Source organism: Peromyscus leucopus, chromosome X (genome assembly GCF_004664715.2).
Source record: "Peromyscus leucopus breed LL Stock chromosome X, UCI_PerLeu_2.1, whole genome shotgun sequence".
Taxonomy (NCBI): domain Eukaryota; kingdom Metazoa; phylum Chordata; class Mammalia; order Rodentia; family Cricetidae; genus Peromyscus; species Peromyscus leucopus.
Genome location: NC_051083.1, coordinates 112741545 through 112760122, shown reverse-complemented (window position 1 = coordinate 112760122; position 18578 = coordinate 112741545). Strand labels below are relative to the sequence as shown.

Genomic DNA, 18578 nt, shown 5'->3' with positions numbered 1-18578 from the left:
TCTAAAAGCCAATTAAAAACATTAGAAAATATAACCCAATTATTTAAATAATAAAGCATAGCAATTACTGGAAGCATATATCTTTAAAAATTACTCAGAGGCTTCATGTTGATTTTTTCCCTATAAACTTGAAATGTTTCCAGATAATTTATTTCTTCCAGAATTTATAGGGGAATGCTTTTAGAATTATAACAATTTCCACTGAGATCCCATCATTTAGGTTTCATTTACATAAAGCTCTAAGTATATTCATTTCAGTGGAGAAATTCAAATCCTTGTGCAGGTATAAATATGCCAGGCCTTGCTTCTTATTTTGCTTCCTATAGGTACTGCACACAGTTGTGTTCTTTAATATTAAGGTACATTGAAAACATTTCCTATTTTCCTATACATTGTACTTCTCAAACACTTGTTAAATTTAAAAGCATTCAGTACTAAATTTCAACACAAATGACACATTTTGAAACACATGTTTCAGAAATTAATATTTTCTACAAAATAAGAGATTTAAAATGGACTGAATCATTACTATGAACAGATTTCACCTGTATGCTGTAGTTCATGGCTGCCTTTCCTGGCACTTCCTGTCTCAAGAAAGTGTGTCAATATTTCTTGGCCTACAGACAGAAAAAAATCCAGGAAGCCCATCTAATCACGACACAAAAGAATACTTGCAATTTTTTTTTAAGTTGTGATAGGATATATTCACAACAAAATCATTCCAGCAGGCTGGATTCCTACCAGAATTTACAAAACCATTCTAAACAGAAACAAAACAAACAAACTAGTAGGATTCATAGTCAGCTCACAGTTTCCCGTGCTTCATTGTCTTTCATTGTACTCAGTGGTGCCTTTTGTTCTGTGGAGGGTTGCTGTTTTCCTTGACTTAGAAAGTAGGGAGTTCAGGGTGCTTCTTTTGTGAAAACTCAAGGGCTCTCCCATCTTGTACCTGCCTTGCTGATTAGATTATAAAGTGTCAAAGGCATTGCCCCTTATTTCCATAAGTAATTGAAAAACGGCTCTTTCCCTTTACAGTTTGAGCTAAGACATTCTGTCTTTACAGGAGACTACCTGACTTCTAAGGGCTTCAGTAAGCTTTTGGGACTTGAGGGCCAGAATGATTTGCTAGCTAGATCTGTTTTCTGCTCTGATACATACCACTCCTGTGTCAATAAGCAAAGAGTCACTTAATTGAATGAAGGAAAAGGAGAAACCTATAAAGAAAAAGAATTTTCCCTCAACCCATAGAGTATTTTTAAAAAATACTATGATAGCCAAAGCCCAAACCCTAAGAGAATAAAGGCTGTAGAAGAGATCACATCTGAAGGTAGCTGAAAACAACTAATGTTCTTACTGGCTCCAGAGATTTCTTTAGGAACAGTATTAGAATTACTTTCATGGTGTATGTGTGTGTGTGTGTGTGTGTGTGTGTGTGTGTGTGTGTGTGTGTGTGTTTCACACATACATAGTGGAATGCAATTAAGCTATGAAAAGTAAGAAATCTTGTTATTTACAAAAGTATAGATGGAATTGGAAGTTATATGTTAAGTGAAATAATTTAGTCATCCAGGCACAGAAACACAAGATCCTGCTCATGTATAGAATCTGAAAAATACCGATCACATAGATATTGAGAGTAGGGAGAAGATGAGGTTAGGGAAAGCATGACCAGTCAGTACTACATAAAGTAGAACAATATAGTTAATGGTAATACACTGTATATTTCAAAATAGCTAGATAAGGGCATTTAAAATGTTTCATCACAAAGAATTGATGAATGAATGAGGTGATAGATATGTTTAACTTCACTGACCTCATCAATGCATGACATAAAAGTATATGTACTGAAACATCGCATTTTACCTCATATATACACATGTACACATATGTGCATATGTATAATTTTTATATGTCAGTTAAATATTTTTAAAAGAAGAAAGGATAATCTTTTATCCAATTATCCACTTTAGGGGAGAATTCAGGAAAATCTTGTGTCTAGATTTAGAAACTGCATTTAGCATTTGATTACTTCAAAGATGCCCATTTATTGCCTTCATTGGCTATTTATGATAATTTATATTTTGGTTTTGTGTGTGTGTGTGTGTGTGTGTGTGTGTGTGTGTGTGTGTATGTGCACATACCACAGCAAATATGTAGAAATCAGAAGACAGTTTATGGAGTTGGTTCTCTTCTTGTACCATGTGGGTTTCCAGAATTGAACTCAGGCTGTCAGGCTTGGTGGCAAGAGCCTTTCCTGGCTGGCTGAGTCACTTTGCAGGCCCTAAGTGACTTTGTTCCTAGAGGAGGTGGCAGAAAAGAAGGAAGATTTTCTGGCTACTGGTAATATTTTAAGAAAATCAATCAATCAGGGATTCCACTTCACTTATCCAGTGAAGTGACAGGAGGGGGATGAGCATTGAGATACCTCTGACTTATAGGGGCTATCTCTTCTCCTCTCTCCCCTCTCTCTTTTCTCCTCTCCTCCCTCCTCCCTCCCCACTCTGCTTGCTTATTGCCAGAGTGTAACTATAGAGATAAGATACCAACGCCTGAGATGACGACAGGTACAAAAGAGAGACAGAAAAAAGAAAGAGAGGACTTACTTTTGCTTCAAGTTTTAAAAAAGAGTACTGGGGATGGAGCGCAGGGTCTTGTAACTATCGCTATGCTACACCCCAGCCCTTTTGCTTTGTGCTCATACTTTGGGAGAATGGTGGATTTTAGATCCATAGTGGAGGGGAGCAGGCAATTGAAGACAAATCATGTGGAGCAAGAGAAGAGCATATAGTAAGAGTGATGGATAGGAAGTGAGTCCCATGAGGAGTTCATGAGAATATAGACACCTACTTGGTAGTGGACCTCAGCAGTGCATAGTAAATCACTTATCACTTAAAAGATATTTCTGAATACCAGATAATATTACATTCTACAATATCAATGATAAACTGAAAGTAAATGCAATAAAAAAATAAACAACTCATCCAACCTCAAGGCAGTGAGGCTGTACCTGCAGATCCAAAAATATGTGGTGAGAGACTCAAGGACACTTAGAAAAGTGAAGTTGTTGTCTGACTAAAGTATGTTTTGTAATTGTCTTCTTTGTGTAGCTTTGCGCCTTTCCTGGAGCTCACTCTGTAGCCCAGGTTGGCCTCGAACTCACAGAGATCTGTCTGCCTTTGCCTCCCGTGTGCTGGGATTAAAGGCGTGAACCACCACCACCCAGCATTGTAATTGTCTTAGTTAAGGTTTCTATTGCTGTGATAAAATGCCACGACCAAAGGAAACTTGGAGGGGAAAGGGTTTGTTTCACCTTATACTTCTAAGTACCACTCATGCTACCTCCTGGCTTGTTCAGCCTACTCTCTTATAGTACCCAGGACCACCAGCCCAGGGGTGGCACCACTCACAGTGAACTGGGCCCTGTTACATGCTACATCCTAATTAAGAAAATGCTCTACAGGCTTGCCTACAAGTAAATCTTATGGAGGCATTTTCTCAATTGAGAATCCTTCTTTCCTAATGACTCTAGCTTGTGTCAAGATGACATAAGACTAGCCAGCACAATAATTTTTTTTCAAAATCCCTCGGAAGACCATTCCTATCAGTCAGTCTATATTTTATTCTTTATTCCAAAATATGAACATAGATAGCATTTTACTAGATACATTTAAAAAATTGAAAGAGCATTTTGGAAGTCTATAGTACCATTTGAGAACATATTACCTGTTTGAAAAAATAAAGTATAAAGGCATAAAGCCAGTATCACAGGGATGGTATAACAGCAAAATTGAGAAAGCTCCTTCAGAAACTCCTGGCCCACCATGTGGAGAGTGGCATTCAGACAGGCTTAATAGTCCAAAATTCTATTAAAGTCACAAGCATGCACCCTGTGTTTAGTAATTATGGAGTACACTTATGCTAATGAGCCCAGATTTACAGATTAGCAATGCATTTTAACGATTTAATTATAACCCTAAAGTGATATACATGGTACAAAATCGTACACCAGAATGCTGTTACTGAATAGAGCTGCTTTGTTTTCTTATTATTTCTAAAGGTGTGCATTTGCAGATGGGGGAAAGGGAGATTTCTGTGAGTTCCAGGAATGCTTATGTAATAGATCCCTGGTTTGGAAGACACTAAGTGGAGCAGAGCAACTGCAGCACTCTACAGTCAGCAGAAGGGATTTCCAAGAAGGGTTCCATCTCTGAAAAGATAAGCTGAGCAATGGGCCACCTACCTGCAAATGTCACACACACCCCCACTAAAAGAGCATCATTGAAAGATTTCATTGAAATTAGCATTTAACCAGTAAACTACTTGGAGTCATCGAAATTCACTTATACCACTTGCTTATTTAGCAGTCACTGTCATTTAGTTGAGAGCAGAGTCTCCAGAGGAGATTGAAAGAAAACTTGACAGGTGTTTAGCAGAGAGGAAAAGATAAAGAGTTGGCAATATGAAGTCCTGTTTAGGCCTTCCTTAGACTTGGAAATCACAGCAGAAGGGCATCAGGGCCAGGAGAGAGAGGATTACAGACAAACTCTACCTCCTTCCTTCCTTCCTTCCTTCCAAATTTAGCCCTAGTTAGTCTATCATTCACTCCACCAGGAAACCTGCAACTAGAGAGATAAGCCACTACATTTTTATAACGCTTTCTAGCTTTGTAATGAGCTCTGCTCATTATCACTTTTGATTTTCACAAGACCCCATGAAGGTTAGCAGAGTCAGGTTTTATTCTATCCACTTGGCAAATAGCCTCCTGTGTTTTTCTCCTCTTCTCTTTTGTGGCAGATCATTCTTAAGCAGGAAAAATGCTCAAAGACCTAGGTAAGTACTTAAAGAAATAAGCTGCCAACTTGAAACAAAAAGAATGTTTACTTTTCTACCTCAATTATGTTTAAAAATTTTTCCAACTAAGGTGTAATAGCATTCAAAATATAATCACACATACTGAACATGTCCTCTTTGTTAAGCTTCACATACACACACACACACACACACACACTTGAAAAATCATCATATAGTCAAGGTGTTGAACCTATCTAACACTACAAAAGTACTTTTGTATCTCTTTGTAATCCCTTTCTGTCTGTCATCCCTACTCTAATTCCTTCGTTTTTCTTCCTAATTTGGGTAACATATGTTATTCTTATAATTTCTTAAGGTAGAAGCTGAGGTCATTTTAAATGTCTCTTTTTTCCATCTAGTTAAAATGCTATGTAATATTCCTTTTGAATTCATCCTGATCCGTGTGTTACTTAAAAAGGAAGTGTGCTGTATGATTTCCAGATTTTAGGGATTTTTTTTCCTAGATAATTTAATTTTCCACTACAGTAGTGCTTCTTTATCCATGGCTTTGCTCTTTGAAATTTCATTTAATCCTGGCCAAGCACATTTGAAAGATATTACATTAAAAATCACACAAATAAGTTTTAAGATTCACACCATTCATTGTAATGTGATAAAACCCCACATGAGGCTACTCTGGATATGAATAATCTCTTTGTTTAGCATATTTATACTATATGTATGCTACTCAAACTGTTAATCAAGGCTGACTCAGTTATCAGATCAACTGTAATGGTATCATAATGTTTATGTTTATATAATACTTATTTGAACCTAAAGCATAAGATTAGTGATCCCAGAAATTTGAATATACAAAACAGTAACCACAAGGTACACCCTTTAAGTGAAAGAGTAAAAGCATATATGTATATAGATATCTATATATCTATATCTATATATCTATCTATATCTACCTATCTAAGTGCTGTGGATATCACTCTATATAAATAAAACACTGATGGCCAGTGACCAGGCAGGAAGTATAGGCGGGACAAAGAGAGAGGAGAATTGGGGAAACAGGAAGAAGGAGGGAGAGACACTAGAGCCACCGCCAGGACAAGCAGCATGTAAAGACTCTGGTAAGCCACCAGCCACGTGGCAAGGTATAGATTTATAAAAATGGGTTAATTTAAGATAAAAGAACAGTTAGCAAGAAGCCTGCCACTGCCATACAGTTTATAAGTGATATAAGCATCTGAGTGATTATTTTATAAGTGGATTGTGGGACTACAGGGCTTGGGGAACCTGGAGAGAAGCCCTCCAGCAATATATATATATATATATATATATATATATATATATATATATATATATATATATTCAAAGTTTCAAGCACCTAACATGGGTCATGGAATGCATACTCAGCAGGAAATAGAGTTCTAGTGCACTAGTTTATCATTTAATTGCATTGCAAAGAAAGACTGTGCTTTCTTTACTTGAATCCATTGAAATATGCTGACTCCCCATGGGAGGCCATACCTTGTTGAAGGAGGGAATGGGGGGGGTAGGTTGGGGAAGAAGGCTGAAGGGACAGGAGGAGGGAAGAGAGGGGGATATGTGGTTGGTATCTAAAATGAATAAAAAATTCCTTAATTAAAAAAAAGAAATATATTGAAATTTGATCCATAATATGGCCTTGCTTGGTAAGTATTCTGTGTGTACCCAAAAATAACTTGTGTTTTGCTATTGAGTGGTATGCAGCTAGGTCATATTAGTCAACAGTTGTGATGGCCAGTGTTCAACTTGACAGGGAATTACTTAGGAGACAAGCTTCCAGGTACACCCATGAAAAATTATCTTAGATAGGAAGACTTATCCTCCAGTAGGCAGTACTATTTTGAAGTCTTGAGTTCAGGCATGCATAAAAAGGAGAATGTGAGATGAGCACTGACTGTAGACATTATGTGACCAGCTGCGTCCATCCTCTCCTATCATGGTGACTTCCCTGCCATCATGGACTATACCTTCAAATGGTGAGTCAAATTAAACTCTTTAGTTCTTAAATTGCTTTGCGAAGTATTTTTGTCACAATACCAGAAAAAGTGACTAAGATGATAGTGTTGTTAAAATATATCCTAGTTTTATGTGTAGTGCTTCTATAAGTTATAGAAAGAAAGGTGCTCAGAAATTATGGATTTGCCCATTTTCCCTTGTTATGCTCTCAGTTTTTCTTTATGTATATTGAAGCTCTGATATTAGCTCATATTTGTATTTATCATATCAGCTTGATGGTATGAATCCTTTTTCATTATAAAATGACTTTATTCATGGTAATATGAAATCTAATATTTTTATATTAATGTGACTAATGCTATCATGATATGCATTTTCTTATTTTTGTACTTTTGACATTTTTATTTTGATATATGACATATTTCTTAATAGGCAGCATGGCATTAGGCCTTTTCTATTTGGTGTGAAAATTTGCCATTTAATTCATATGTTTACAGAATTTACATGTAATACAAGTAGTAATATGGTTAGGTTTAAGTCTGTTATCGGAAATTCACTTTCCATATTTTTCCCATCTTTTCTCAGTCCTCATTTCTTGTTTCTCTGCATTCATTTAAATTAATTGAATTCCCATATAATTTATCTTTGTTTCTTTTGGTGGCCTATTAGCTGATTCATTGTTTCATTAAAAAAGCCACATTAGTGCTTATAGTCATAGTCTTTAACTTTTCAGGTACAGTGTAGAGAAACTTGCTGTGGATATTGCTCTGTATGCTGTGAATGTGTACTCTGATTGGTTGATAAATAAAGTGCTGATTGACCAGTAGCCAGGCAGGAAGTATAGGCAGAACAAGCAGAGAAGAGAATTCTGGGAAGAGTCAGGAGTTGCCAGCCAGACACAGATGTGAAGGCAGAACAGGGAAAAGGTACCAAGCCATGTTGCTAAAGATAAATAAGAATTATGTGTTAGTTTAAAGGTAAGAGCTAGTGAGTGGTAGGTCTAAGCTAATGGCCGAGCAGTTTAATTAATAACCTCTGTGTGTTTACTTGGGTCTGGGCGGCTGCAGGACTGGCGGGTGAGGGTGAGAGAGATTTGTCCTGACCACAGGCCAGGTGGGATACAGAAAAACTTCAGCTACAGAAACTTCACAATAATTTATTTCCATTTCTCTTGTCCCAACTTTCTTTGTTCATTGTCTCATACCTTTTGCTTGCATATAAACCTCTGATTACATTTTAATTTTTCTTTCATTAATTCATTATCTTTTAATATATTACAGTTAAGACAAATATTTTACATCTTTCCATACATAGTTACCATTTCCACTGGTGTTTATTCATTTGTGTAGGTCCAGGTTTTCATATGTCATCATTTCCCTTTTTTTCTAGTGGTAAAGTCTGCCAGCCACAAATGAAGCCTCCTGAGAAGGAAGAGAGAAAATAATTGCTGATGCACATCTAAAACAATGTGGTTTGTTTTCAGGGTTCACTGTTTTTAGGACTGAGATTCTATATTTTTCAGGAAGCATGGAAGTTTCTGAGTTGTGTTTAGGGGCTCCAAATATAATCACCTTTATGGTGCACAGAAAATAGCCTTGGATGCTTATGAGGGAAGCAATAACAAATAGGTATATAGTGACAAGGTGCAAGGTTACCTTCTACTCCAAGACTTGGCCTGGAAGAGGTCATCAGTCAAAGATGATTTGTCTGGGAGATATTCATCAGATTGTAATGTGGTAACCCAATTCCAGGACTATAATGCAAAGATTTATATTAATTGATCTACTGTAGTAAGTATATATAATATCTTGGGTATATGGTATTGTATAGAAAAGGACAGAAAAAAATGGGAAACAGACTCTGCTAACATCCTACGGGCTACTGCAATAGTCTGAATTACAGCTAATGTGGTTGTAGTATGGCATTGGCTATAAAGAATATGGGCATTATTCTGATGAAGATAAAATTAAAATAACTTAGAGACTAACTGAAAAAATCTTTTATCACAACAATGATCTCTAGAAAAGCATAGGCTTCCACTGTGTTTATTTATATTCATTAAAATTAAACCACCTCTTTGGCTTTCTATATAAACATAGTTATTCCCAATTTCAGTTATGCCATCTTCCATGGTAATAGGATTACCAATTTCCTGTTCAACTTACCCTCATCAACAAAAGGAACTGCTTTATTGTTAGATGTAGTCATAAAAGGCAAATTGAGTGACACTTTCTAAGATTCTTTGTGAAAAGAAAATTGGCATATCCCCTTCATTCCTTTTCTTTGTTTTCTCTTCCCTATTCAATTGTGGGTAAATGTGAGGCCATTGAGCACTTGGTGAATAAGAGCCAAATGCAAGTTTCAGATTGCTCACTTCAAGACTTTCTGTAATAAAGAACTGAGCTATGCTGTTTTAACTGCAAATTTTTGGGATCTATCTTCTAACCTAGCAGCTTTAACTAATGTGCCTAGCTTGCTATCTATTAAGAATAGTCAATAGAACCTCTTATCATGTGAAACTCAAACCATCAGCCTGGAAAAAGAGAGCATCGTCCTCCATACAGTGATCCTCCATAAATACAGACCTCAACTTCATAATAACATGGAAAGAAAAAAATTTTCCTGTTTAACATGAAAGTGTTCTTTGAAATCCTCCAAAATGAACATATAGAAAATGTTAAATGGTTTGGTGAAGTAATATACTAGCATTAAAAGAAGCAGAGGCTTTAGAAAGGATTTAGTGGGTTGCTCTGATAATTCCTATAACCCTAATATTTGATGTGATTGCATGAGTAACATTTTGGGAAAAATTATTCCCTAGAACATGATGAATGTATTAGTTTTATTTTGTAGCATGTGGTGGGTAGCACAATGTGCCCTATTACCCAGATGCATGCATACTAACCTCCAATAATCTGTGTGAACTTGTTATGTGACAAAGCAGACCTAAGTGATATGAGGGATTTGAAGATCTTGAGATGGGAAGATGATCTGAATTATCTGGTTAGAACTCATATAATTAATTACAAGGGTCTTGATAAGGCAGAAGTGGGAAAATCAGAGTAAGTGAAGGAGGTATGATAAAGGAATCCGAGATTACTAGAGAGATAAAGGCTTGAAGGATTTTTTTTTTTTTAACGTGTAACCTTGAAGAGGATGAAGGGACATGAGCTAAAGAAGCCAGAGAAATAATGCAAGTTGCCTCAAGAAGCTAGAAGAAGCAAGAACAGATACCTTCCTAAAGCTTCCAGAAGAAGTATAATTCATCCAGTACATTGGTTTTAGGACTCACCAATTTTCAAATTGTATGATAATAGATGTCAGTTATTTCAAATAATAGGTTCATGGTGATAAGTTAAAGGAGCAAAAGGAAATTAAATATACTATATAAAACTGATCCCAAGATTAGTGACATAAGTAGTAAACATTTATTATAGATCTTGCAGACCAATAGTTTGGGTATGGTTTAAATAGGTCCTTAACAAATTTCCTGCAGAAGATCTTGGGCCGCCATATGAAGAGTAGCATTCAGATAGACTTAATAGTCCAAAAGTCTATTAAAGTAACAAACATGCAAACCCTGTTTGGTAATTATGGAGTGTTCTTATGTTAATAATCCCAGATTTACAGATTAACAATGCATTTTAATGATTTAATTATATTCTCAAAGTAACATATGAAGTATAAAATTGCATGCTTCAATGTTTTTACAAAGCTGCAACAAAGATGTCAGCTGCTTGCTGGGAGTGGTAGTACACACCTGTAATCCTAATACTCAGGAGGTGGAGGTAGGGAAATGAGATATTCAAGGCCAGCCTCGAATATAATAAGGAGTTTGAACTACCTAAGACCTCTCTTGAATTAAAAATAAATACAAGTCAGCACTTGTGTTCTTCAGAGTCTTGATTAACAAGGATCTATTCACAAGGTCATTCACATTGCTGACAGACTTTGTCTCCTACACTCAGGCTCCCTGTTCATTTCTGGTTATAGACTAGATGCTGTTTTTAGTAGCTATAGGTTACTGCAGATCCTTGTCATATGATCTTCTCCATAAAACCTTTTTGTTTTGTGTTTTCATGTCTGTAGTGACGTCTTATCAACATTGCTACATATAACTATAATGTAGCCTAGTCACAAGAGTGACAGCCATCAGCTTTGTTATCTTTGATTTAGATCCAAATTAGAGGTCATCACCACACAAAGTAGAACGGATTTTTCAGGATGTGAATATGGAAACTACCCTATGTTCTGTTCACCATCCTTGGTATTTAAAAAGCACAATAATTAATTAGTCCTGTCATCTGGTGTCTAGTGAGATTTGGAATCAAGCAGAGCTTTGAGCTTGGCAGAGATCAAAAAATAAAGTCCATGAGAACATGCATATGTTCTTCAGAATACATGTGCTAGAATGTTTGTAGCAATGCTATTTATGACAACTAATAATAGAGAATGTAAAAATTTCTTCTCAATAATAGAATTGCTAAATGAATTATACTATTTTTGTTTGAATGTAAAATAAGCAGAAGAATTAACATTGCAAAATTGTGTTTAACTATTTGAATGAACACCCAAAATGTAAGACTGATAAACATAAGAAATCTGAGTGCCTAGTTCTTGTCTTAGTTAGGGTTTTATTGCTGTGAAGAGACACCATGACCATGGCAACTCTTATAAGGGAAAACATTGCATTGGGGCTGGCTTTCAGGTTCAGAAGTTTAGTCTATTATCATCATGGTAGGAAGAATGTAGGCATGTAGACAGACATGGTGCTAGAGAAGGAGCTGAGAGTTCTACATTTAGATAGGCAGGCAGCAGGAAGAGAGAGTGACATTAGGTCTGACTTGAGCACTTGAAACCTCAAAGCCCACCCCCAGTGACGTACTTCCTCCAAGAAGGTTACACCTACTCCAACAAGGCTACACCTCCTAATAATGCTACTCCCTTTAAGGCTATTTCATTCAATTTATGAAAAAAAAAAAGAAGAGATAAATGTCAACCAATACTGGTACAAGTCAACATACTGATTGCCTTTGGGTAACAGAGATTGAATAGGAGCTGGTAAACTCCAGGGGATGGGGTACTAATAATGTTTTATTTTTGATCTGAGAATCAGGTACATGGACATGTTTAGTTTGTGAAAATGGAGTGAAGGTCACTTAGGATTTGTGCATTATCCCTCGCAATATTTTATGATATAGTTGAAAGCTTTTAAGTCCCAGCATCTCCCCAAATAAAACAAAACAAAAAAGGCTTTGGCTGGCTTAGTGGGATCCAGTGAGATGTGCAATGTTGGCCTAAAGGCAACAAGCACTGTGGTTGAGTGGTTCTGCTGGATAATCTATTCAAGGAAGGGACCTGGAGTTACATCTAGAAGCTGCCTGGGGTTGACATTTGGCATATTGTCAGGAGATACACAGTACTTCCCAAGCCCTGAATTTAGTACCAAGTGGAGGTGGCCTTGAAAGCAATGCTGTTTATGTTTTCCCCCTTTTTACCAAGGACACTTTTGAAAAAGCAAACCACCCATGGATGAGAAAAAATGGACCCCTTTTTACTCCTAGGGACTTAATAAATAGTATAGAATCTTGGAGTCTTCTGGGCCTCTGTGAAACCCATCTTGCCTAAGTTCCTGAGGGGCCTGTCTTTTTGTGGGCTGGCCATAATCTGTCAGCTGATGCTAGGGGGAAGCAGCAGGGTCTAAAATGGAAGAAAAACCCACAAACACTCTCAGAGTCAATTAGGTGCCCCAGTGGAGCATTCTGGTGTGTGGCTTCAAGTCACTGACTTTATTTTGGCCTTCATGGACCTTTTATTTACTTTTAGGATACCACTTCCCACTGAAGTCCAGAGAAAACAGCAAGCAAATGGCACAAAGCCAGAACCCTCCACTAGTGAGCTCTTTATCTTCCTTCTACAGAAGCTCAGTGCAGAAGCAGCAACTCAGGCTGTCCCTTAAACAGCTTCATTGTCAAAGGCTCAATAGAATTCTCCTTCTGAACAAAGGAAGATACATTTCTTTATCTTGCTAATTAATGCTTAGACTTTTAAAAAAATGTGTTCAGTCTGCAGCCTAGAGGATGAGCTATCTGAAAAAAAAAGAAAAAGAGTATTTTCCTTTGGAAGGAAAAAAAAGTTGCTGTCGTCTCCGCTGTATGGATTTTCACATCAGCCAGGGAGCTTGATAAATAGAGATTCAGAAAAAAAAATTCCAGGGGGTGTAGTCTCCTCCAGCCCAGACATTCAGGCTCCATTTCCCATTATCTGGCAGTCCAGTGGGTTGAAATGGAGCAAATGCAGATCTTTGTGAGCTACACTAAATGTGTGTTGCACCAACCACTGTTTAATATGTGCAATGCTTTCTGCCTTCACAGTTATGCGTTTTCCAGTCCTGTGCCAAAAGACCAATCATCAAAATATAGTGTGCTGGTGGGGAGCAGAAACAAGTACAGAATGCATTCAAACTTTCTGTCTCCCAGATCAATTCTAAATTGACCTTGCTGGCTTAGGGAACTTGGTACGTGGATCTGCCAAAGCTTATATTCCTAAATAAATCTTTTCTCTTCCCCCTCCCTTCCATATCCCCTACCACATTCTGTTCTCACTCATTTTTGCTGCTTCTTGTCTGGGTGCTAGTGATTTTCCACTACCTTTTGACTTACTCGGCCATGGAAATTTTCCTGACACATCTCAACTTATGATTATATGAATATCTCACAATAGCCACAAAACAGGAAAAGATAATACTACAGCACAATGAAAGGCATAATATTTAGTCTAGCAAAAAGGCTGCCGGGCGGTGGTGGCACACGCCTTTAATCCCAGCACTCAGGAGGCAGAGCCAGGCGGATCTCTGTGAGTTCGAGGCCAGCCTGGGCTACCAAGTGAGTTCCAGGAAAAGGCGCAAAGCTACACAGAGAAACCCTGTCTCGAAAAACCAAAAAAAAAAAAAAAAAAAAAAAAAAGGCATGGGATCTCTGTCACATATACTTGTGAAGAATCTAGAGCAGTGGTACTCAACTTTCCAAATGCTGCAACCCTTCCAAATACAGTTCCCCATGTTGTGGTGACCCCCCCACACACACACACCATAAAATCATTTCATTGCTACTTCAGAACTGTAATTTTGATACTGTTGTGATGTAATGTAAGTATCTGACATGCAGGATATCTGATATATGACAACCCACAGGTTGAGAACTGCTGATCTAGAGCATGAAGGAAATATGGGCTTATATTCTGTATTTATTATATAGAAGAACTTTGAGAGAGATTGTGAACATAAAGTGATAAACACAGAAGAAAAGAAGCCATATAGCAGAGCAATTTTTTCTGTTCTGCTCCCATGGAAAACAGACATTAGTGTATTTGAAGTGAGGCCTGTATTCTGTAGACTTTTTGCTTCTGAGACCTAAGATGGTCCCTAGAGTCAACAAATACAGGCTATATCCATAAGGCATTATGCCTTGCCAAGGATTTCAGATCTATCTCTGTCTTTAGGTTCAAATTTCTTCTCACCAGATTGCCTTGTCAAAATCAGCCCTTCTGACCCACTGCTGGTTAGCTATTAGCAGACATTCCCCTGTGCACAGCTTTTGTTTAAGCTTTTCTGTTGGTTTCCCTCACAAAAAGCCAATCTGGTCGAGGCATGGAGCTTTATGGTCAAGCACAGCCATGATGATTAACTTTCCAAGGAGGAAAGTTGAGAGGAATGAGGCACTGTGGATGAGAAAAGCTTCAGTTTATCAGCTGAAGAATCACCCAGAGCCTAAACACTTGGAGTCCACCACAGAGGTACTGTTCTGGGTTTACTCACTGCCTCGGGTCGAGTTTCTTTCTCTCGTTACTCATGAGAAGTTTTGGTTGCTCCCAAAGACTTTTTTAAACATAATTTCTTTATTGATTCTTTGGGAATTTCATATAACGTACCTTAATTCTAATCACCACCCAGGACCCCCACGTCCTTCTCTCACCCCTGCAGCACCACCCCAAAATTAAATACAACTAAAACAAAACAAAGCAAGCAATTATCAAGCAAAACCAAGAACAAAAACCCTCTTCACTTCTCTTTCTTTTCCCCCTCTACAACACCTCTCCACTCGTCCTTGTGGCACTGGGAGGTATGATATGGATGTGTCACATAGTACACCTTTTTGTCCAATAACTTTACTAGCAAATGTTCATTGCAATGAGTCACTGGTCTGGTTCAAGGCTTCTGGTTTCTGGTACACCATCATCACTGGATTCTCATCAGAACTCCTCTGGGATATTTCATGGTTGTCCCGAGTCATGGAGATCCTGTGAGTATTGTTCCACAGGACCAGTCCCTTTGCAAGCTCCAGCAGGTCCTAGATGGGGTAGATGTTAGGGTGGGCCAACCTAAGGCCCAGCAGCTATGGGCCTGGGTGGTAGCTGCCACCTGACTCAGATGAGAGGGCAGAGCTAGCTCCCCTACACCGATGCCATTAGGGTTGTTTCTCCCCCACCTGTAGTGAGGGGTAGGGCCATCTCTCCCAAATACAGGGACCAGCTCTTCCATGAGGCTTGGGGCCAGGTCTCCTGCTGCAATGTCCAGCAAGAGGCAGGGCTAGTTTTCCGAGGGACAGCAAAGAGTGGGGCTGGATCAGCATGGCTCTCTGATTTCATCACAGTTGATTTCTATGGCCCCCTGAGGTGGCATGGGCCACAGACATCAACAGGGACTCTAGCTGCAGCTGGACCACAGACCCAGACATGGCCCTCAATAGCAGCTCTTGGGCTGGAAGACATCTTGACTCAGATCAAGATGGCTTTGCTGACAACATGTTCTCCACCAGCACATGCACATACCACCAAAGCCTAGGGTTGCAGCCCCCAACCATGGTCTTCTGTGTGACCTTTGGTGGTAATATGGGGCTCGGGCATCAACACAGACTCCAGCCACTGAAGGACCATGGTCCTCAGCAGCAGCCAGTCTGGATGTTGCCCCAGATGGCAGTGCAGGCCACTCAGATCAGCACGGTCCAGAGGCAGCACTGCTCTCAGACACCAATATTGCCCCAGACCTCCAGCGTCTACATGGCCTTTGATGGTAACAGAAGCCTCTGGCATCAACACAGACTCTGGCTGCAATAGGGCCACGCAGAAGACTCTGATACTTACTCTAATACATACATGTAGATGAAATTCTAAATGGTCTTAAATCAGAAACACAGAGCCAAATACAGAGTTAAAGCCAAGAGATCAGAGCAAGAGCCACTACTACCTTATCTGACCACCTCACCATTGTTGCTTCCCCCAGAGAGAGAGACCTTTTTCCTGTGTGACTTGTCTTTTTATTGCCTTTCTGTTCTGCCTTCTCATTGGCTCTAAACCCAACCACATGACTTCCTCGTCACTGCCTGTCTATACAGACCTCCAGGTCTTGATGGTTGGTACTGGGATTAAAAGTTCAGGTCACCTTGCTTGGCTGTGTCCTTGACCACACAGAGACTCTGCCTGCCATGTGATCAGATTAAGGGCATGTGTTGCCACTGCCGAACTTCTGCTTAATGGCTATGACCTGTGATCTCGAGGCAACTTTATTAACATACAAATAAAATCCCATTTCAGCACAAATAAAATATCACCATACATACAGACCACTATAACAAAATATCACATGCTAAATGACACACCTCTACTTGTTTTGGTGTCTGGTAAGTTCCAGGTTAAAGGACCAGGAGATTTAGTGTCTAGTAAAGGCCTGATTCCTGGTACATGGACTACCATCTTGCTGTGTTCTCATGTGGTATAAGGAGAGTGAAATAGAGGCGAGATGAGGACAAAGAAGAGAAAGGGGATAGCTAAGAGACAATAGGGAAGGCAGTTTCTCCCTTCTGGTAAGGGTAAGGATCAATTCTGGGTTTCTGTCTGGGTCCATCTTGGAGTGGTCACCTTTGCCCTCTCAGAGTTCCTCTCTCCTGTACTTGTGTACACAGCAGTCTCCCTCTGATTGATGTTTATTATATAGTGACAGTCCAGAAAGTTGCAGTCTCCATTCCTGTCTCGGACAAGCATCCAGGGGAAGAGAGCACACCTCCCTGGCCTCTCCTTCAGCTGGCATTGCTCCCATGAGGCCTCCTTCTGTCAGGCATGTTCCAGCTACTGCCACTCAGATTTCTCTGTTCCACAAGTCCGGCTTTCTACTGGAATTCTCCTTTATATGTTCCTTTCAAAGCAGTTTTCTAAATAAATAAAATGACAAAGACCCTCTCTATGTCATTAGTCAACATCATTGTTCTCCCCTGTGTACTCATCCTTGCTCTCTGGAGTCTATAGTCATGTCCACCTGTAAAGACAATTGGGAAGCACTTTAAGGACATGACATTAGGGAGCTGGCACTATCCTACCATCATATAAGCATCACTAGGTTGAAGTTACCCAATGTCCTTCTGATGTAATCACCATGGATTCTACTGCACAGGTAAGGAAAGTGATATCCAGAAAGGTGAAGTACCCTAGCCAAGCTTTAAGTGACAGGGTCAATCATGAAAGCTAATGTGACCTGACTGTAGATCCCTCCTCTTAGACTCTTAACTAGCTTTTGCCGAAGGTGTTTGGTAGAATCTGGGGTGGGTAGCTCCATCTTTTATCCCTATTCTCTTGCACCAGCTTCTCAAGTTTTGGCCAAGTAAATGGCACTGTCAGATTTCTCCAGGGGTTTCTTGCTACTGTAGGCAGAGGTTTTCATCTATTTTGCCTCATCTTAAGGAATATAAGAACTTGGAAAAGGTATCAGAAAAAGAAACTTCTGAGTGGGCTTCTTCGGGCTATATAATTTCTGGGTCAGAGATGACCTCTAACCTTAAGAGTATTCTTTTCTCTACAATTAATAAGACAGAGAGACCAGAGCCTAATCTAGTCATGTGACAACTGTATTTTAGAATGTCAATTTTGGAGGAGGTATTATGCAGTGGCATGGGAGGACTGTACTGCTGCTTCCCCTCATGCTTCTCAGCACTCTGCCACTTGGCAATGCTCTAAATTCCCAGGGGAGACTTCTGGGCTCTCTCATGAGATGTGTATCCTGTCAAATCTTTTATTTCCTGATGGTTCTACTAGAATGCCCATTGCATTCCCTTGTGGTTAAGTCTTGTCATTTTCTCACTTGCTTTCTCAGTTTCTCTTAAAATCCAAAGACCACATCTGTCCTGTAGTCTAGCATGGTGCCTCACTTTAATTAGATGTCCCCTACGTTTTGTTAAATTTGAAATGAAGTTAAATGGATGAATGCTCTTTGAAATTTCAGATTTTTCACACAGGTTACATGGAATCTATATTTGACACATGGTAGGCAGGATTTAGTTACCAAAAAATATTGATTCTTCTTTCTTTATTATAACTTCCTGGTCCCTTGATTTCCCCACTCCAGACCAGAGCATTCTAATATGAGGTACAGAGTAGGCAAGAAAAGATAAAGAAATCCTAAAGTGAAACCTTGGCATGGAAGCAATGTGCTGTGAATTGGCTCTATACATTAATAACAGGAGCCAGTGAAAGGGCATCCTTCAGATTGAAAGGAAAGTCCTGAGATTAATAGCTCTTGAGTTCCTGATAGATACTACTTTCTCTATTTTGGCCTTGGAAAACAAACACTCTCTGGATATGTCTGTGATCATGTGTCTGCTGATATCACATCACAAGAAAAAACACTGAAGAGCTGCCTTTGCCCAAGTATCTGGGACTCCAAAAGATTAGGGGTCATAGTAGTTAGAGACACCCTGAGGATTGCCAAAGCTGAAGATTAAACCTCT

General features: G+C 39.0%; 1 pseudogene; it reads left to right on the top strand.

The window, feature by feature from the left end:
• Positions 1–15918, top strand: part of LOC114705467 — a 57141-nt pseudogene extending 41223 nt beyond the window's left edge.
• The last annotated feature ends 2660 nt before the right edge of the window (positions 15919–18578 follow it).